We start from the raw sequence: 20,914 nt of genomic DNA, 5'->3' as shown, positions 1-20,914 counted from the left end.
TGGTTTCCCTGTCACTGCCGTAATAACCTTGTGACTAGTTGTGGTGTTCCCGTTCGTTCTCAACCCTGTAGTTAATAAGCGTTTAGTCGTTTCAGTTGTCTTCGCATTTTGTACTAGGTTTACCGGACTGGGGCGTGTAGCCTGTGTTTGTGCCTTGGAGTTTGATTCGGTTTTCAGCGAAGTTGCGTTAGAATTAAGATCTGGTCGACCGCCCTTTACAGAAACCTCGAGTGTGTCTAGATTCAGCACATTCTTCTGTTCGGATGCAAGTTTGCCTTTCCGCCCTTGATTAATACCGCTCAGCTCGCTAGCTGGAATCAATGATGCAGCCGCGCTTTCGTTGCTCACTCGTTGAGGTGCAGTGCCGAGGTTACTAGCAGTCATTGGTACGTCTACTGTAGTCGAATATTTGATTTTGGTAACGTCTGTACTGTCTAAGTTTGCTCCGTTACTTGTGTTCACAGCCTGGGTAGAAGATTCGAGAACAACAACGTGACCAGAAGCGTTCACTGCAGCACTGGAATCGAAAGCATGTTCATATGTGACATTCTCTCCGGTAGACCTTCTGACCATTGCTTGCGTTGCCAAAGTTTCGCGTGTTTCATTGCCCGACACATTCGTCACAACCTGGTCATCTGCGGCTCCACTTGAAATACTAAAGGTAGCCTCGGCAGCTGAAGGGGAATATGATATGGGGATATCACCATTCGCGAGCAGGCCCTTCCCACGTACTCTTGTACCATTGACATACGTTGCGTCTGAAACATTCGTTCCTGGCATGGAGCTTGTGCTGCTGACAACGTAAGTTGCGTTTGTACCATTCACTGTTGGGCTTGTGGTGTTCACAGGCAAGGCTAGGTCTGTGCTATTCACGTCTAAGGCTGGGCTTTTGTCATTCAGGAGTATTGCTTCATTTGTGCCATTAACGAGCGATGCAGGGTCAGCACCAGTTACTGATTCGGTTGACATTCCTCCTTTCTGCACTACAGTGACAGTGTCATTTGCAGATAGCATCAACTCCGATAGCGCTCTCTGGGTACCAGAACTGGTATTTTGTCCCAAAGCTGATCCAGCGATCATGCCAGTTCTAATACTTGGATATGCACGAAAACGTGCAGTCTCGGTGATCCCTGATGTTGACGATTCTTCTACATCGATGCCACCAGTACCGCTACCTACAGTCGAACGGGTCTTGTCTTGTCTTGCTACGCTTCCCTTAGTACCCCTCGGTACGCTTCCAGCGACTGTTGGGCGACTTGTGTCGTCGGTACTACGTCCTTCCTTCTTTTCCCCAGCACCCTTGACGAAGATCCCGTCATTGATACCAGAGGTACCATTGGTGTCGGCAAAAATATTTTCGCTCGACTTTTCTCCCCCCTCCTCAGCTCTAGAAGTCAGCACCACCGGCATGTCTGCTTCACTCCACGGAAGATCGCTCAATGGTTGCGGAGAGTAGAAGGCCTTCTCGCGCATATCGTCTTCCCAGGTCTTCTCTTCGTCCGACTTCAACGGGACGTAGAAGTCCCAGTCCTTCCCCCTGGGCTTGAGGTATGAGTGCATGAAGTCGTGGTACCTAGCCCTTGTGGTCCATGTAGTCGTCATCTCGCCCTTTCGAGGCCAGTCTTCTGGTGCCAAGTCAACGGGAAACTCTCGTACCTTAGCCATCTGACTTCGGTCAGCGCTGTCATTTACGACAGATTTTAGGTAGTCGACTATGAGCTGACGCCTGTGCTCCGGTTGCCCTCTCAAATTTTCGTTCCTGCCTCGACGTCTGGGTTTTAGGTTGGTCTTGAGCGACGCCCAGCGATTATTAAAGAACTCTGAAAGCGACATGACTTCGTTGCTGTCTTCGTTGGGTTTTCTTCGGCCGCGTCGCTGTTCGCCGAACAGTTGCTCCGGAATCCGGTTTTTCTCCCACTCCTGGTACCCAATGTCAATCCGACCCGTGTTGCCCATGCGGGGATTCTCGTTTAGTTTCGCTCTGCTCCTATACTTCATGAGCCTTCTCTTTAGCCTTTCGGCTTTGATCTTCCGAATATCTTCGAACGTGGTGTTCTGTGGCAGATGAACAGGATGAAGACGGTCAAACCTCCGACGTGCTGGTAGAAGATCGAGGTTGCGTACACGCGTGGCTTTCACGGTGGTTTTACTCTCCGTAGTACTGAGTTGTTCTCCAGTTACACTTTGTTCGTCGACTTTTCTGGGAACCCAGTTCGTAACGTTCGACACTGCACCTTCTTGACGTGCCAGCTTCACAGGCAGGTTAGCGAACAGCTGTCTGTTTCGCCTTTGAATGTTCACGAACTTCCTCATTTCGCTCGCACTTGGAGTCCTCCCAACGTGCAGATCTACCTTATGAGCCCGCGGTACTAAGATAGTAAACGGCCCATCCGTGTTCTCCACCGTACCACCAGTCGGAACATCGAAAACCTTTGCTGTGACGTCTTCGGACTGTCGAACTCTTTCCAGAATTTCGTACTTGTTAGGTGCCGCTGCAGTAGACTTGTGTGTCGGTGTTTGGACCTGAAGTTGTATGTTCTTGCGCGGCTTGAAGAGCCGGCGGCCAGGACGCTTCTCTGGTTCCTTCGGACACGCCATGGTCTTATTGGAGACAGCCATCGTGTCTAGAGACTTGATATCGGACATACTGTAGTCGCACACCACATAGACGAGAAATGGCGTAAAGATGAGGATGTAGCATATGGACACTACGATGATGATCTTGCGCAGGCGCAAGGACTGCGGCGTAACGCGCAGATCCTTGAGGTCGATGATCTCGCAGGTCCCTGGACGCATAGTTGTACGTTTTGGACGCTAAGGAATGGTTCTGCGCGCAGCCGCCATTTTGGCAGACCGGCTCACCTCGAGCTCCTGCGATAGACCACCGTATTTCGTTCTCCTCTGTGAGCGTGCTCTACAGGAACTGTTACGATTTCAAGCTATCGTTCAGAGCACATTCGTAGCCACGGAAAAATATTTCCGGAGGGGTTGTATGGGGACTTTACATTGGGGAGAAGGACTCCCCTTGTTTCTCTCTCCCAAGTTTACTATCAAAGATACGATATTGAGGGGGGGGGGTCGATAATGGGCTACGCCACTGGTTCGGCGCATATTCCCCTGGAAGACTAAAAGCCTATAGTCGCTTCCGGTCCTCACAGAAATTCGCCTTGCCAAGATGGAAACGCACCGCAGAATATTTACTGTCTTGTAAAATCTATGATATTCCATTAGCTAATCTAGTGTTCTGACAGCACATCATTTCCCCTGTAAAAGATATAAAGTCTAATGGCACATCTCGCACTAAACTGGAATCTCCATATTCCATTTATGTGTGACGTTTTTCTCCTTTTTTTTTTCTTTTTTACTGAAGTCTGATGTCCTGTCCGACTTGGGGTCAGGGTATAGTAAATGTAACTGCACACAAGGTATATCCGGTTGAGACAAGTTTTCCAAGAGCGTCTTCAGATGTTACTTCACATACACATTCGTACAAAATGGCTCAACCGTGCTCTGGCAGAAAGTATACAGAACCGTAGGCAAGTCGCTTCATGGAGCACATAGGCAATCCGTAAGTAACTGTGAGGAAAATAAATAAATAAATGAGATGAAAGATCGACATTCTTCGACAACAGTGATTCGTCGAGATCCCTCACCCCCGAAAAAAGTTTGATATGGATACCCCCCCCCCCCCTCCCTTTCATCAATGTGCAGCTCGGGCAAGGAGCTTTTAATTTCGCTTTCAGGTGACTGTCTTCAAACCTGTTAAACGTAACTGTACTAAAGACCGCATCCGCCCCCCATCCCCCCCTTTTTTATCCTGGCTACGCGACTGGCACGGTGGCCACAGGTATGAACCACTGTTGAACAAGAATGAGAACAACGATGTTAAAAGAAGCTTATTAAAGCATTTGAAGTTTATTTTGCTGTTGTCGAAGAAATAATCTGACTGTGCGCGCCGTACCTTGTTAAGTTTTTGTTGTCTGCCACAGGGAAATGCGACCGCCGATGTGTGGCGCTCCGGATTGTTTTCATGATGTGAGAGGGGAGTTCTAGAGCCCGGAAAAACACATCCGTTTCATGTGGCTCCAGATAATCTATCCTTGCACCAACTTGTGCTCAGTCACGGGTGAGCAACTTGCAACGATGCCTTGAAACACCATCAACTTTTAACAACATGCCTAATTGCAACGCTGCAAATTGATTCATCTGCTTCATGGCGTCACTTCAATCTGTAACAGTGGCGTATTTTTTTCTTCATTGAGTTGCGCCACGAAGTCCTTTGTTTATTGGCCCGCCGCTGTTTGTTGGGAAGAAGTGCTAACATAAGCGCTGAATACGAGGCGATTTCCTTACGTTTCTTAAGCCTTATGTTACGCGTTATGTACACCTCGCTCCGTCAACAGCTGATGCTGTTAGCGGAGCAAAGCTGTTTGTGGCGTATGAAGCCTTTAAGAGGAAATCGATCACCACCAATTTCATTATTTCTTCGGTTTGTTTGTATATTTGATACGATGTGTTGTCTCAAGAACGAAGGTCAATGCACACACTGTCTTCGTAAACATGAGTATGGATATCGCTAGTGCTGGTAACATTTGGCGTTGCGTCATTGCAGACGACGCTCTGCCTCAACATTGTGGCGTTACGTTGGTTACGTTTGTTTATTACATGTTCATTTGTACGTTGCAACAGCCCACAAATATTTTGCCACACAACGTGACAACCTAGCTGTTTTATTACTTTCATTTATGTCATACCCTGTGCTCACAGTTCAGAGCCATTAAGGAAGAATGGCTACAAAGGAACCAGCACAACCCAGAGTGTTGAGTGCGACATGCCCTGACGAAGCATGCTGCAACCGGCTCTTTTTTCCATCTTACGACCTGAGTGTGGAGTGTCCACACTGTGGACAGCGGCACGACCGCTCGGCCCTTCGTAACGTCGAGGAGGTGTCCAATCCTGGAGTAGCCTTCCATTCTCTCATTAGAAAAATCCTCATAGGTGAGTTGCTTTTTCGCTGTGAACAAAGCACTTAGCGTGGGGATGCAGACCTCCTCACTAGGCTGTGCGAATATTCAGACTTTTTGCCTACCGACGTGAATATAAGTGAGTGTACGGGGGATTCTATGTTCGAAGTTCAGATTGGGTGAATGTCTTTCAAACCGAATATATTCGAATAATTCCGAAGCTGCACATGTAATCCCTAAAAGACAGCAGAATACAGAAGGTATACAGCAAAGTGAGTGCCGATTCATCCAGACATTCGTCTGCGTATACGACGTATGTGGGCGGCATAAGCAATAGTTGTGCTTGACCAGACATCTACAATAACGTATATATGCTGTACATCGATATATATTCTCCATGTGTATATGGTTCAGTTATATGACTATTTGCCTCGAAAATTTGTTTGTCTATTTAAATATTCGCTTCCTATTTGCTTCAGGTTCATCTATTCATTTTGTAGCCACTTCGAAAATGGCTGTTCGCACAACCGTACCGCTTATGCAACTTGTGACCTTGTCAAAGCTGTGCCATGCTATACCTTCTTGTTTTTCCCCAGGAAACATAGTGCCTAAGCATGGGGAAGACACTGTCAAAGTCCGTGGCCTTTCAAACTACCATTGCAAACTGGTCTCCCCTCTCCTCACGAGCTACGGCATGGACAAAAGGACGGGCAAAGCTCGTCCGCTCCTGGAACTTGGTAGCAGTGCAGTGTTTGACTGTGGCGTTCTGTGTGACCGAGCCTTCCGTATTGACCCAGAAATGGTGGATGTAGCCGGCTACGGACGGGACATCTCGGGGAGTGCGACATACCTGAGGGGTACACTAGCGCTCGTGAAGGCGTACAACGACGGCGAGGACCGCCTGCTTCCTGTGCACGTAGACGGCGACGGACATTGTTTGGTGCACGCAGTGTCGCGCGCGTTGGTGGGGAGGGAGCTGTTTTGGCATCCGTTGCGATGTAACTTGAAACGACACCTTCAGGAGCACCTGTCAAAGTATAAGGTGAGAGTGTGCCGTGGTTGCTCGGTTGCGCGGTGTTGGTGACGGTGATCTGCGACTTGCGTTAAACTTGTCCCAAATAACTCGGTTGTCATGGGCTGCAGAGTGTTAAGCTGTAGTAGCATGCTTTTGACATACTAAATGCATTCACGTTTCAGCGGGTGCGTTGGAAAATGGTGGCAAGGGCTGCGACCGTCCCCTTTCTCCTGGGGCTTTGGGGGAAACCCTCTTTTTGCACCTCGCACCCCCCCCCCTCGACATACTCGGGGGACAGCAAAAAAAATTCGCAGTAAAGGTATTTTCGTTAAAAAGGATGTCCATTATTGGACCTATAGGCCCCAGCGGGACCGCAAAAAAAATTTGCTGTAGTGGTATTTTCGTTAAAAAGGTGTTCGCTATAAAGGAGTTTGACTGTACACTCTCTCTCTTAAGGCAGATTCTTGCAGTATTTGCATGTTTGTTTGAATGAATTTTGATTAGTGAAAGTAATGCTCTGACATGAAATACATTTCAGACCAAAATATGCCTGTACCTGGTGTCACATAGAGAAATACGAGCCATTGTCTTAAAAAAATATTTAAAAATGTATTATATATATATTTAAAAACTTTAACGAACGCTGTAACGTAAAACTTTTTCATCATATTTCGAGTCGTTCTGCACTGCATGCAGCATGTGCCACTTTCCTATGTTTTTCTTTTCCTTCTGTATATACAGAACGTTTTTAATGTATCAGTATTTTGAACTTCAGCTTGCCACCCTATGGTGAAGGACTTCCGATCAGTGGCGTAGTCAGGGGGGGTTTAGGGTGTTCAACACCCCGGGAACCGTACCTTTGGTGATGCATTTGGGATAGGGAAATGAGGGTGAAATCCTCCTCCCCCTTGCAAAGTTCCCTTGGAACCCTTCCTGAAGCAAGTGTTTTTACATAACGTACTCGTAGAATTATGATTCCGTATTCCCCCATAGTATGATTGTAATGCATAACTCGCATGTTTTTGTTAAAGTGGGTGGTGGTGGTGACGAAAACCAGCTTGCCGTTGTTGGCCACACCTATGTGAGCTGCGTCACGACTGTAGCCAGGATGAGATGAGATGACATGATAACAGATGAAGGGATGATGACGGCCGAAAGTTAAGATCTAGGGCAGTCACTGCCAGAATTGGTGAGAGGTCCAAGCAGTACGCATAGCCTTTGAGCGAGGCCAGATTCCTGGAGAGAGCGGACTTGTTAAAGTGGGTCCATTTATTCATGGCTCATACCCCCACCCAACCAAACCGCTCTCCACCAAAGAGGTTAGCTTGGATTGCCACTGTGAAAACATTACATGAAGTGTGATAAGCAGGTGGAAAATAATTGTCATCCTGCTTCCTAGTCAAGTTGCACAATAGTAACATATTATAATGTGGCCTATATTATTACCAGCGGCCATGAAACAGGGGTTCTGCGGAACTGTGGTTCCTGAAACGTGATAGCATCAAGCTCACCTTACGCTTTTCTGCATTAGGGTGTGTGCTGTCATAATGTTTGGTAGGGTAGTACAGTGTGTATTACGGTACTAGTAGGTTCCTTGTTATGCTGATACGATCATGGGTACCATCTAGTAGCACAAGTTAAGAACCATTGCCCTAGATCATGGATGCTTTTGAGCAGCATATGGGTTCTGTGCAGCGAGCATGGTCGCATAGGTGCCGCCTGAGCTGTGTGACACCTATGTTGGCAAATTTGCTCATCACGCACATCATTCGACATCACATCATGGACGTGTGTTGTTGAATGTGACGTTGAGTAAAAGGCTACGATATGATGTGGTGCTGAAGTTGAAGCCAAGTGACTAGTTTTAAAGTTAAACTACAATGATGGGCTTTGTAATTGAAGTGGTGTGATGTTGATGCTGATGCGACAGGCTGTGAGTAAGTGACATGATGTGATGTTGAATGAATTCCTAGATACGGTGACACGGTGACACACGGTGTGACATGCCTGCAGTAGTACCCTTTTCCTGCAGTTTTGCTCGCTTTCAGTTATGTACCTAACACAAGGTGGGTCTTGTAACCCAAATGTGAACCGATAAGCGATGCACGTGCTTGCACAAGAAATGACACGTTCCTGTGGTTTCGTACTCAGGACCTCTTAAAAGACTTCGTTGATGAGCAAGAATGGGATGCCATCATTGCCGAATGTGATCCAGAGTTCTTCCCACCGGAAGGTGAACCCTTGGGGCTACGGAATATCCACGTCTTCTGCCTCGCCAATGTGCTGAGGAGGCCCATCATCCTTTTGGACTCTGTTGCTGGCATGCGTAGCCTCGGAGATTACGCTGCGCTCTTCTTGCCAAGCCTCGTAGATCCTCAGAGATGTCGTGGAGGGCAACGGAATCGATGCAACCCGCCTCTTTGTCTCTCTTGGAGTTCACCGGGCAGGAATCACTACATACCACTTGTTGGAGTGCGAACAGGTTTGAATTCCATGCTTGGTGGTTATGTTGTTGTTATGTTGTTGAATGTTATAAGGTTGCACTCAATGTGGTTTGGGTTCAAGTAGCAAAACTGCACGTGTGCAGGGACACGTGTGCACAATTGATGTGTAGAAAGATGGTTTGCAAATTCATGTCGACATGCAACATGCAATTCATTGCGACATGTCACATGTCGCTCATTTAAAGAAGCCGAAAGTAATTTGCTCAGCCCCCCCCCCCCCCCTCCCTTTTCCTTCTTTTTTTTTTTTTTGCTGGCCCTTATTAAAAGCCTAGCATTAGGTATCATTAGGAGTGAGATATTATTAGCGGCATTATTACGAGTGCCATTGCATTTCGCAAACACCCGACGGTTCACCGCGAGAGTCCACGATCAAACTCGACACCTAGAGCAACGCACCTCACAACATGACTAGAAAAGACCACTTCCCGCTCCTCAAATCTTCTCAGTAATATGGTTCACAACTTCGACCTCCACCGCAAACTCGCCCGTTTATTGCATTTGTTTCTACACAGGTGACAAACTGCCTCAGCTACCTCGTTCACTGCTGCCAAAGGCGTGGGGTGTTCCGCAGAGCCTGGTGGACGTGTACATAGACTTCGACTCTAATGGCTGCTGCATTATTGGTGGTGACAACAACCTTTCAGAGGGCTATATTCGCCGCCTCACGACCGCCATGGACGAAGTTTTCTTCGAAAAGTACGGCGTCCACCCAACAGTTGTGACAGATGTTCATCATTATATTTATAAGAGGACTGGTGAGCTGACATTGCTAGTACAGAAGTAATTGACAGAACTAAAATGATACACTACCCCAATGCAGTACCTTTCAGACCCATGTTTCAATGTTGCAGGGCTCGTGGGCATCGGACCGTCCGTAGTAGTAATGGCAACACAGAAGGCTTTGCAGGACAGACGTCTTTACCGTTGTTTGACCTGCGATGCTGTCTGTGAACATCACGTTCTACCGGAATGGTTCCACCCAGGTGGCCTGCTTTATGAACAAGCTGTGCGAAATCACGGAGGTCTGCTACCTGAGAAGCTCTACCCTTTCAGGAAGCATGGTAAGAACATCCGAGCATATAGATAACAATTTTTATGTGCTTGCAAGGAAAGTTGTAAGGGACATCTTTCGTGTGGCTACTCCCACAGCCAAATGTGTTGGCCATATTTGTCTCGCCACATACAAGTGGGGAATGGCATTGTTTCTGTCTTCATAGTGTAGCAGAAAACTGATTGCGCTGTCCTTTGCTGATCACATCACATGTAGAGTATGCATGTAACTTTCAGCTTGATGATGTTTATGTTTAAGCATACTTTGATACTGATCTGGTGGTCTTAAAGGGAGTGTAAAGTAAATCTTAGGCCAATAGAATGATTGTATGCATCCACAGCAAAATGCGCTGATAAAAAAATTCAGTGCCGATTTAACGGTAAATGCGAGAGAAATGTGTTTGCATTAAGCACCTTTTCTGGTCTATACTTGACTTCCGGATGTCTACTTCCGGTCTAACCTGACTTGCCGTTGTCCACTTCCCGTCTATACTTGACTTCCGGTTGTCCACCTATTGGTCTATACTTCACTTACACTTTGACACTTTCAATTACTATATGCAAGTCCATTTAGTTAGCCTCAATTACTTTCAATTACCCTTCAATTACCAAAGGTAACTGCAGGCTACCTGAAGTAATCTTGAATTCAATATTTCATTTCATTTAATCTCTCTTAATTCCAGTAAACCCTCGTTAACTCGAACTCGCTTATCTCGAAATATCGGTTATCTCGAATTTTTTTGTGTCTAGATCCTTGTCCCAGTGCTTCCTATGTATTTGGACCCTTTCAGGTTGAAGCTTTTTTTTTTCCCTAGTACGGATATCCCGAAATTCCATCACCGGTAGGTCACCGTACCTACTGCTGATAACGAGTATTCTTCAGCCCCAGGCTAGGTCAAGCTCAAAGCATTTCAGTCCTAGTTACTCAATCTTGCATCATCCTTGCAACATGCTGCCAGCTGTTGCAGGCAGACCGCACTCCCCTTTCCACCCAATGTCACTCCTCCTCCTCCTCCTCCTCCTCTGCATTCATCTGAGTGTCTCGGTCTCAGTTTCGTTTCGTTCTTCACCGGCCTCTGACGTGATGGCTGAACAACGCACATGCAAGTACCTGACTTAGGAGCGGAAGGTGGCACTTATCAAAGGCCTGGCAGCAAGTTCATCAAGCATCTATCATGAACTGTTTTGTTGATGCGGGTTTCCCGTCTTCCGTTGCCATACCGGAGCCAGCAGATGAGTTCAGTGGCTGTGATGAACTCTGCAACGACGTGATGCGCCTCACATGTTGTGGGGAGAATGGCATAGAGGACTTGAACATCAAGGACTATGCGCTTTATGACGGCGACTTTTTACACGACGATGTAACTTTATGGCCCCTCTAAGCGAGCGTGTGAGAATGTGGTCATGTGACATAGGGCACGTGCATAGTGTATGCAGCATGTTCTAAGTACGGATGGGTTTGCTTTACAATATATCATAATTTTAAATAAAGTATTGTGCTGGAATGGAAATACTGTGCGCTATGCATGGAACCTCCAACCGTTTAACCTACATCTCCTTAATTTAAAGGAGTTACTTGCTGGTACAACCAAGAAAAGGATGAACTCATCCCAGTTCTCTCTAAAGACACACTTGATCGTTGTGCTTGGTGTCAGAGGTGAGACTTGTTTTTTCATACCATTTATATTATACATTTTATTCAGTGCATCGCAGGAATAATTCCAACAATGGTCTCGTCCCGTTGTAGTGCACAGGTCCGGCGACTCAGAGGTGACGGTTCTCTGGAACTGAAGAACGGAGACAGAACGCGGACGCCTTCAAATTCCAATTATTGCAGCTGCGGATTTAAGCACTACTGGGACGGAAAGGAATACGACACACTTCCGCAACAGTTAGTCCACGTATAAATATGTGCATGTTATGCGTCTCTGAAGAAGAAAAGATGTATAGACCCATTGAGACACATTACCCATGTTTGCAACCTAGGCTCACTTTGACGCTAGAATGGAACAATAAGGTCGTAAAGAAACTGCAGCCTGGTTTCAGCACGAGAGCGACCCTTCTCTCAACAGTAACGTGTACACTGTTGCAGCTGAGGTTGTAAACAAACATTTCCCAGGTGTGTCATTTATTATAAAGCATGTATTGATTTTTCGTGACTCATGTTGGTATTCTCTGTGCTTACAGTGGGTTATGATTTTGTCTGGTAGGTGTGTTTGGCATTGAGCGACTGCTGCAGCGCGTTGTCGACCAGATCTTGGAGCAGACAAGGGTGCCCGATGACATGGAAGAAGACAAGCCACTAGAGTGTGGTGCAGGAACTGAAGGTTCAGGTGCATCTCCGTGTAAGTTCATCATCAAGGGATACAAGGTGAATAGCACAGGACAAAAGTTTGTACCAAGTTCAGTTGTACAGTGAAACCCGCGTATAACGATATTGACGGCAATCGCGAATTCCATCGTTATACGGGGTACATCGTTAAACGAGGGCTGACCTAAATAGCGCGTCCCCGAAAAGTCGCGCGCCGCCCCGCGTGTAGCAAAAGAAAAAAGAAACAGATGCTAAAAAAAAACTTGAAGCTGTGTGACATTGCAGTGGCTTGTGAGAACAGCGATTAGAACTCGTGGAGGGAACCAGGGAACATATCAGAACAACTTCTGGCAACACTACACGTCACCATTCCGCAAGTCGGCTTCACCTAACGCGTGCGTGCTTTAGGAGAAGCTCGCTTTAGAACCCTGTCGCGCGACTTGCGGGTGGAAAGCACGTGCTAGAGCCTTTTGAATCATCTCGCGAATTTGAGCAGCATTGGCCAAATACGGAGACATAAAAGCGTTACCACCTACCTCTCTCAGTGACAGTATTGGAAAATGAACAGTCGCTGTCTATTTTCTTGCCTCAATTTTTATTTTGGTTTAATTCTTTTGATGTGAATTTCGGACGATACGAATTTTTTTCCGCTACCCCGTGAGATTTGTATAATCGAGATTCTACTGTATCTTATCGTGGCGAAAATTGCGCGAGGTTATGCGCAAGGGACAGCGTCCAACATCGTTATATGAGTACTCGGAACCGCACTTTCCATCGCTGTACGCGGGTCGTTTCCCCATAGAAACAATGTATATTTTGATGGTAAAATCATGAACCATCGTTTTACGAGGGACATCGTTATACGCGATATCGCTATCCTCGGGTTTTACTGTATGTAGTGAAGTGCAATGTGTTATTGTGTTCAGTTTTTCAGTGCACAGTTCATATGTTCTTGCTGGTATGTATTTCTGGAATACAGACTGCATGAAAAAGAAAAAAATGTCTTCTCTTCATGATATCGATATTCTGCAGCTTCATTGCTATCCTGATTACCATTCATGTAGTTGCAGATCTGGTTTTACGTTAAAGACAACTGTTCATCGATCAGCTTTACAGTGACATCATCTTTTGTTAATTAGGTTACATACTCCTAATTTCTAAAGCCAAGCATGTTCTTCTGTGCACTTTTGAGCATCCAAATTCCCAATTTGTTACTGTTTATAACAACATTCACAACTGAGTATGTATATTACCACTGTTGCCAGGGTCTACTCTTTGTTCCATTCATTTGACTGTTTACTTTCTGAAGCATATTCTGTGATTACTGTATTATGCATAGTTTTTCATTTCAACTATATTATTTCTCCCATGCAGCTACTTAATGCACTTACCTTTGCGTTTGTTGCAGACTTTGCACAAGGAAGAACTGGGAGTCAGTGATACAGAAAGGAGACTTTTGGACAGGATAGACGCTGCTGGAGTTTTTAGACGGAAACCCCATGCTTCTCCTGAGAGGGTAAGCGCTTCTCTCTTTACGGAAGTGTGAGCTAGGCCTTAAAGTCCTAGAAACGCTTTTGAGGAAAATTTGTTGCCAAAAGGATAGATTTTTTCTAGCCCTTTGTAGGATTTGGAACCTAACCAATGATATCACACGTGTCACCAACGGTATATGGTATGACAAAAGATATGGTTATGATATACAATCCAATGATATATGTCACAGTAGAGGGGAGAGGAGGAAGCTTGAGAGATGCATAGTGAGTTGAGCATTTTCAGTTACATAAGGGCGTTTTAACGTTCATTCAACAGACACCTTTCTTTGGCCCAATAAATTAAGTTGTATTGCTATGTAGTTTGTCCGATTGTTCAACATGCTCCGAAATGTTTCTCTGCTGTGTAAGTCACGATCTTCCTCACTCCGTTCACAACCGAGGTGTATGTGAATGCCAGACACTCTCATTCTTATTCGGTTTGCTCATTGAAGGGGGCAACATCCAATCACGAGACATCTCCCGAAAAATTGGTTTCAACCGCTCTAAATACAGCGTCTCCAGGTGCCACAGCCGCAGCCACTGCAGTGAGGCCAAACTTTGTTCGGGTTGTCACATCTGATGGCCACCAGGTGAAGCCCATATCGTACAGTTCTTCATTTGCTAACCTGTGTTCTGGTAAAAACAGGGACAGTTGGACTTGGGCGCTTCAGGTGTTACCATGTCTGAAGTTCAGACATGGATAGAGGGAATGTTTGGAATCAGCAAGGCCAGGCAGCAGCTCAAGTGGGGGTTTCCCCAGCGTGAATTAAAGAGCCCTGACAGCCCCGATTCCCCTCTGCCGCTCAGTCACGGTGACAGATCATAGTGGAAGTGAGAAAAGACATCTCAACAGATCACGCACTTCAGGAACCATCAGGTATTTACGGATTTGACAGCCTCCTTAAATGAATCCGAACTGTCTGTTCTTTTTTTATTGATGTAGCAGTTTGTTTCATAAACGTCAGTAGATCTCGTTGCCAAAATGTATTACGTATTATCACTGCCATGTTCAATCCTTTAAAAAAAAAAGGCAGCTTTGGAGGTGCATAGTACTCATTACAGTAAGGCTCGTTATAACAAAAATCGCTCCTTTCGAATTATCGCTCTATTTGCAGTTTCATACTCTGCCAGTCGAAACGCATGCTGGCACTTGATAGCTGTACTCGTGATTGCATAAGCATTAGGCTTGGTGGACGAGTGACCTTCTGCAATAGGTGCAGAACAAGACACCTTAGAAGCCAGACTACGAGCCATGCTGAGCCACATAAAGCGTAATGGCCAAACTGTGTGGGGGTACGCCCAGAGCAACCCGACCCTCTTCTTCCATGGCGGCCTCTTCTACGAACAGATGAAACGAGACATAGGGCTGGTCGACGGAAAGCACTGTCACCTGCCTCTCATTCCTGACAAGGTATAACATTGAAGTGCAGCCACACTGACTCCGAAAGGCATACAAGCGGCCCTTTCTTCATAGGTATTTACATACAGCGTTGCTCACGATCGGCTAGACTTGTGTCTCGAGCCGCACGGCCACTTTGCTGTCAGCAAAGACATTGAAGCCAAAGTCGCTGCAGGTCAGGTAGGCAGTACCGGTAGTCACCACGAGAAGGAGAATGGTGCCCAAGATGCTAAAAAGGCTGCGCAAGATGCGTTGCCACCAAAGAAGACATTACGCATGGGTCCCGGGTTCACAGTGCTTGCACCGCTATCGGAGCCTGAACAGTCGGAACCTTCGGCAAGCGTGCTACTAGATAGGTTACATGATGTGGCTTCTGCGTGTGGTTCTTCCCAGGAAACTGAGGTAGGCGATGCGTGTACGACAGTTGGCATGCCTCTTTTATTTGTGCCTGTACGTTTATTTACTCCAGTCTATGCCACTCATTCAGTGGGAAAATGTAAGGTTTGCTGACACAGACAAGAATCGTAACATTGTAGGAAGTCGGATGTAGGTGCATAAAAGGAAAGCTCGAGCCATACCATCTGGTGGTCACGTAGGCGCTGTAAACCAGTATTTTTATTCGTGCCGTATTAATTTTCGCAAATTTCCTGACTGCTAAAAAATCGCAAAAAATTGTACCCACGATACACAGCTTGACATTTACCCCACGAAAAGAAACAGCCCTGTAATCGCAAAATTAAATACCCGTTAATATATTGCGAATAAAAATATGTTTACAGTTTGTGCTAACAGTTAACTTTGGAAGGATGCAACGAAGTGTACTATCCACTGACTTTCCATTGTGTTAGTGAATTTAAAGTTGGGGAGTAAATTGCACGTGGTGGTATGCATAAATAGGGCCCTGCGTTTTCGGGTCTTATGTTTTTCTTGAAAATCGGGGGGTAAAATTTGGACAAAATCTCCCTGCTGTGTGTGTGTGTGAGGGGGTGGTGGTGGCAAAGTGTGCAACACCCCCCCCCCCCCTACACACACACACAACTCTTTTCCTGGAAACGGATGCTGCTAAACGTGCAGGTGCTCAGAGGTTAATATTGTGACATCAGAGAATAACTATGACGACCCATGACTAAAGAGCGCACAATTTTCGCAAGTGACCTTGGGGCTCCAGGGAGGGGCCATGGCCCCCCTTGCCCCCTTCTCAGTACGCCCATGCCTCGCAAATTTAAGTTCTTGTAGATCACTTTTCAAGTCAGTTCCACACAAAAAAAAAAAGAAATAAAAGAGAAAGGAAAAACTGGAAATCAATACTTGAGACTTTCAATCAATTGAGACTTTCGATGGTTCCGATGGTTCGTATTGACAAACCTTGTCTGACCTATGAAATAGTGTCTTCCAAGATCATATCACTCAGGCTTCACTGTACCTCTAAGATAAAACAGTTGTATGTCTAGCATTTGGATTATTTGTCTGTACTCTGTAGCCAGTGTTCATGAGCCCAAATAATACACAGGCACACCAAGAGCAGCAGAGAAGGCGCACACGACCAGATTTCCAGGACAGCAAGAACGACGAGCACAGTTTTTTCGAACGAATGGAGATGGACTAGGACGTCGAACACGCACTGATGTCCGACTGTGTATTCCGGTTTGTGGGGGAAAAAAAACACGTGGGGATGTGGAACCCAAGATGCTCAAACACGAGGTAGATTGCAGTTGTGATAAGTTTACCTAATGATGCTTTCTGTTCTCTTTAATTGGGTGTCAGCCGTTTCAAATGTTGGGTGGAGACATGCATTGGAAAAGGTCGCCCTTATTTTCTGTGTTTTAGTGTTGTGGGTTGCAAAATACTTGACACAGCTGTTTAGTGCACAGTATAGTATTTCACTTATTGTGCAGGAAGCTCGAAAGTGCACACCTACCTGAACGTAACCCGACCCTTTTCATAAATTGGCGTGCTGCTTACATCAATATTAGATGTCCTTGCTCAACATCGCTTGGGTGTTGATGGGGCATTCAAGTTGTTAAAAAAATAAAAAATAAGGACAACTATTTTACCGTCCTCCTTTGTTGCGTATAAGAGTTAAGAATTGGGTTTTTCTTTCCCATAATTCCATCTCTCTCTTTACGGGCAGAAAGTTTTCTTAGTGATTAACTAAGGAGACCGCCCCTGCAGAGTGCTATTTTGAGAACGCATGTACATCTTGTCAAAAAATTTAACTCCAAGTATTGTGCCGTGGTACAGTTAAGGTGCCACTACGGACTAAATCTCTGTCTTCATAACCCTACCAAAGTTATGCTACTGAAATCTTCTTGTCTCGCATTACATTCCTGCAAAATATTTTATCCCTACGTAATGCAAAAGTTGGAGAAAATTAATTCTTATTTTTGCGATCCGTGACGTTATGTTACGTTCCGACAGAGCGCCCGGCTCTCACCTGGCAACACAGTTGCCCTTCGCGTCTTCCGAGCGTGCTTCCGAGCCACACCAATCCGTCAGTCGTCGATGAGCTGGCCATCTTGCGAGATGGTGAGGCGCACGGAAGGGAGACTCCAGCGTCGTTTCTTGGAGACGAGCTCTCTCTCTCTTTCGGGAACGTGACATCACTGCAATTTGTGGGCAACACATTACGTCACCCGGTTCTGCAGTCATCGAAACTTCTGGGGGACCATCTTTTCGTGGACTAAATAAAATTAATGTTGATTTCCGAGTCCGTAGCGGCACTTTAAGCATGTTTTGTGGGGAGAGTGGGTGAAGAAGCATTTCTCTTCTTTAGTGCATCGGAGTTGTAAAGTCAGGTGGCTGTGGTGCTGGTACTTGCTTGTGATCTTTTGCTTTGGTACTATTACACATGTCACATTAAATATATAATGTAAAAATATCAGATATAACACTCAAATACGTTGCTATGTGCGGTTCTCATTTGGGAGAAGGATCATGCAAACCTGCCCTGTGCAGTCACATGGAAATTGGTGAAGTAATCGGTGAGCATCTTTAGTGAAGTTATGAACAGGTACGAACAGTAGGAAAATCTGTGTACGTTTGGTATCCAAGATTCACTTCAGCATTTGCTTAGCTGCATTTGTTTGCAGGCTGTCTAGGGATCACTTTTTTTGTACAGAGAAGTTGTGAATTGCCAAATGGGTATTTATATGTGGGGTCACACAGCTGCAGCACTGTAAAATGCTACATATTCAGCTCTCGGGACATTAAACTGTTGATGGTGGTTTTGCTTTCGTGTTGGATGAGTGTTTGTGCTCACTGCATGCTCAAATAATAAGTAACCACGTTACACAGAGACGTTTTTGTGATATGAAGGTAGTAACTTTTTTCTTTTTTTTATGTGGTCTCCACATTTTATGTTGCTATTAGCATCAATGTCACATTATAGTTCGCAGTTGTCGACACAAAGATGCCTCCACGTGATAAGGCAGAACTTATGCAATATCTTGATGAAGTGTACAGTCATTCAGTTGCCTTGAGCCTCCAGTTCACTCACTGCATTTCGCCCAGGGGGCAAAGTCTATGGGAGCAGTTCAGCTTTTCAGTGCGTTACATGTCAGGAAAATCACCTCCAAACAAACGTTTCCAAACTGTTTGTTCTTAAACGAACATCCGCACAGGAAGCCTGAGCCGATACCCTTTCACTGACTCCACTTTGACTGTATTCCCGTCCAAAAGCCTCGGTACACCTCGTTCCAGTTCTATTTCCTGAAATCGCTGCAGGAGGGGTTTTGTTGGAAATGTTCAGTGAGGTCGGAAATGTAGTACTCGCGCGCTTCTTCGTACGAAGGTGGAGGATCAGTGTCGATGTTGCGTCCTGCAAGGTGTCGTGACCACAGAGATGTCTTGACAACTTCGTCGTATAAAGGTGGTTGTAGCCTCCCTTCCAGACGAAGCAATCTGTTCAAAGCCTAGGTGACGTCTCTGACTGACAGACTGACTTTTCTTGATGAGGTAGATTAATGTCAAGATGATGACGAGTGTTACACTGATGACTAGAATGGATAGCAGTATTGGGTTGGCCTCTTTGTCTGCTCCGTGAACTATGGAAACAAAGTTGGACGAGTCGTTACTCTCAGATAGGTCACTCATTCGCGACGCAAGAACATCCACGACATCAGCATCATCAGTGAGGGAGACTCTGTTTTAGTATTTATCTTTGCTGTTTGGTTACCTAATATGTTAGGTGGTAAAACAACATAACATAAATTGCAACAAAAATGTCAACTCGCTGTTCATGTCTTCCGAATGTGTTGGCTACGATTTATGACAATGGTGGAAAGGGTAATGAGAGGGTATGAGCCCCGTCCCAACTTGAGGCTCTTAAGATATGTGTCCCAAAACAACCAGAGTTATAAGGGACTGTGCGACAAACTGGTGGCGCCACGATGCGGCCTCCGGAGAAAGTACCTTGCGTGATAGCCGCCGGGTAGCCAGCTTTGTTTACATGTGAAGTGTGGGCATCTTTTTTTGCCACAGCATCGCTAACTGTGCCAGCACCTAAAAGAACTCTTCATTTGGGTCCAGATGCTTCATTTCTCGTGATTTGTACGCTTCCAATACCACCGAGGTCACTAGACTCGCAGCGAATAGCGTTTGTGACGCGCGTTCGGCCATTGCATGAGGTGTGCACAACCTGAGCGAGTAGATTCTATTTCTTTTGTTCTAGTTTCAATGAAACTGAATGAGGACCTGCAAAATGATCAATGATTTACAGTTTCCACTTTCGTGACGTTGAAACGCCGCTGAATACTGTATCACCGTCAAATGCACCGACCAAACGGCAACCTATTTCGAGATAATGATTGAGGTGTTTCAACGCCAGTGCCCAGAGCCGATATTGCTCCCGGTATGACGAGTATCACAGTGAGAACAGAAGTTCTACGTTGTCCAAAAGGTTTAGTATTTACTCACCGACCATTTCACAGCTGTCGTCCCGCAAGCCTACGGCGGTAGCCTAGGTAAAAACTCATACACTTTGAGGATCTCTTTAGCGTTATTGTATCCTAAGATACTGGAAAAACTGCAGTACAAGTTCAGGCAATAAGTTGTGACCCCACGCGTTTATTTGTATGAATAAAACGGACGCACGATGTAAATTTCAGTGACGAAGCTATGTGTATGCAAAGACGACGAAAGGAATACAAGACTCAGTCAAAAACATGATATTACAAATGGCTGGAGTCAGAGGAATACACGTATATAGCCCTCGCTAGCAAGCCAGGATTCTGTGAGGAGTCAAATAACCATCCTCTCGACGTATCACTTACAGGTGTTTTGACCGGACAGACGCGAGTGGCTGTTCTCCTTCCGTACTGTTAGGTGCATTATAAATAAAGTGGTTGCTTCTGTGCAGTTTGTCTCCATTCTCTTCGTTCGCGCCCCAGAAATGTCCCACATTATTTGCACTTCGAAAATTAGCCCTTCTAGTTACGGCGGTCGCCACGAAAGCTACGATTCCACTTGAGAATGCATAGAACGGGCGGCGTGGTATCACGTCGGATACGTCCAAGACCGCCACTGGCGGCGCTGTCGCGACGGAGCAGCGCGCCCCCTTTAGGTGTCGCACGGTCCCTTGAATTTTTTTCGTGGGTAATTACTGTATACAGCGCCCCCTTTCTCTTTGGCCTGTTACTACTTTCGGCATGACTTATCAGCAAGTTTCTTTTTTGCTTCTTCTTGCCGACTCACCATTGAACCTCCTCCCACCGTCTACATTCTCGGACAGGGCTACAGTCCGATGAATGGTGGTGTTCACGTCGCTCGCGGGTTTGCTTGTGCTCTCCACTTGAGGCGATGTGACAGTCATGTTGACTGCATTTTCCTGACCCTATGGTTTCTGGAGTGCCATCGGATGGGACGCAGCAAACATGCAAGTACAATGCGTCTTTTCTTCATTGTGGCAAAGGAGGGCATTTTTGAGCGTGCGAATATGAAATCCATTCTGCAAGACGTTTGAAACGGGGGGACATAGTTGCCTGGAGACGGAACGTTTTAGGTTTGTTCACATATGCGTGTACGCCTTGCCCGCGCTCTGCGCAAAGCCACTTCGCCAACGCACCGCAACTAGCCAACTTCAATTTTCGGCGCTGTGGCAACACCATCTAGATAGAGAAAGCCTGCGCATTGCCTCATCTCC

The 20,914-nt window shown here is 46.0% G+C and overlaps 1 long non-coding RNA gene and 1 pseudogene across 1 annotated transcript in view; one reads left to right on the top strand and one right to left on the bottom strand.

Annotated features, from left to right (window-relative positions):
* Window positions 1-4,016: 4,016 nt before the first annotated feature.
* On the top strand, window positions 4,017-18,004 carry LOC135391030 (deubiquitinating protein VCPIP1-like; annotated as a pseudogene).
* Window positions 18,005-18,070: 66 nt separating this feature from the next.
* Window positions 18,071-20,914, bottom strand: part of LOC135391164 (uncharacterized) — a 6,052-nt gene continuing 3,208 nt past the window's right edge. The window contains exons 2-3 of the long non-coding RNA XR_010421884.1: window positions 20,467-20,614; window positions 18,071-18,818 (exon numbers count right to left, since the gene is read on the bottom strand). This is a non-coding gene — a long non-coding RNA (uncharacterized LOC135391164). The remainder of the gene's footprint in view (window positions 18,819-20,466; window positions 20,615-20,914) is intronic.

This window comes from Ornithodoros turicata, chromosome 4 (genome assembly GCF_037126465.1).
Source record: "Ornithodoros turicata isolate Travis chromosome 4, ASM3712646v1, whole genome shotgun sequence".
Classification (NCBI taxonomy): Eukaryota; Metazoa; Arthropoda; class Arachnida; order Ixodida; family Argasidae; genus Ornithodoros; species Ornithodoros turicata.
Note: the sequence above shows the minus strand (reverse complement) of the source record. Positions and strands in the feature narration are given on the sequence as shown.